We start from the raw sequence: 1,392 nt of genomic DNA, 5'->3' as shown, positions 1-1,392 counted from the left end.
GAAGTGCTAGACTTTCACTTATACTTGCACCTAATTCTACTACTTATCGCGATAAATATTTGTAGCCTTTGACGCTTTATCTGTCAACGAATTAAAAGTGATAATGAGAATATATCAATTAATGTGACTGGATCACGCGTATTTAAAATATGAATATACAGTGGAACCTCGATAGCCCGAACCTCAAGGGATACTTACGCCAAAAATAATGTGTTAACGACTGTCTGGTCTGTCTTATAAATAAAATAATATAGAGGGTTTTCGACTTGAGAGAGTAACCAATAGGAACCTTAGTAGGTAAGCGAATGTAGAATTCGATTTGAAGATATATAAACGTGTAAAGGACAGTCTTATTGTTTTATTCAAGTTATAGAGGCTAGTTAGAAATTAGCTTCTAGATATAGAAGTAATAAAACAATACGCCTATTTTGTAGAGTTATAAATGTCAAATATCATTGGTCGAGTCATAGAGGTAAAAATATTACTGGACCACCGTGAAGGAAACCTTGGTTACTTGGTCTTAAAGTGGTTAAATATGTATTTCGCTTTTGGGCTTTGAAGGAAAGGAAATAGCATTTTGTTCCGTGTTCACGAGGATTTCGCCTAAACGAGGTTCGAATTACCGAGGTTCCACAGTTATAAACTTAGCTATCATTGGTGTCATCATATTGACCCTAACGAGGCCTCTGTTCGATTAACTAACTACATTATAGATTATGTGCCAGTTGCATCAACCACAATTATCAATAATTTATCATCAATATTCCCCACCTAATATACGAGTAAAATGGTAAAATATCATGCTTATCGCATCGTAGATGGATGCACAAAAGTTACAGATGATACTAACGTAAGATGGAGTGGATAATTCATCTCTGGATATGGACATTATTGAAAATGTTTTAACATATTTTGATGTAGGTACCTACATTAATTATTAACCATAGCTAAACTATGTTTGACTTTTTAATTTGTGTAAAATTTTGGAGCGAAAACCAGATTTCATACATATTTTGAAATGCTCCTTGCTCATATAATAATTATTAATGATTCCAAAAAATCAAACATTGCCCCTTATTACTATGAGATACGTTATATACCTATGAGCGACCTTCACCGATACGTCTGACGCATGAAACTTATATTTTAAGAAAGAAAATATGTTCCTGCACGGAAAACTTAAGAAATTCGGACAATAAAACTTCGGCGAAAAGGCAGAACACCCTGAGGCTATCTACGTAAAAAAATGAACTTGTTAGCAACAGTGCAATGTGATTATAATTAACGATAGTAGGATGAAATTGAGTAAGTAATTTGTAATGTATTGCAATCTGATATCTTATTTAATCCGATAAACACTATGTGGTATCCGGTCTAAAATATCGATTTCTA

This window comes from Cydia fagiglandana, chromosome 1 (genome assembly GCF_963556715.1).
Source record: "Cydia fagiglandana chromosome 1, ilCydFagi1.1, whole genome shotgun sequence".
Taxonomy (NCBI): domain Eukaryota; kingdom Metazoa; phylum Arthropoda; class Insecta; order Lepidoptera; family Tortricidae; genus Cydia; species Cydia fagiglandana.
This window is presented reverse-complemented; position numbering follows the sequence as displayed.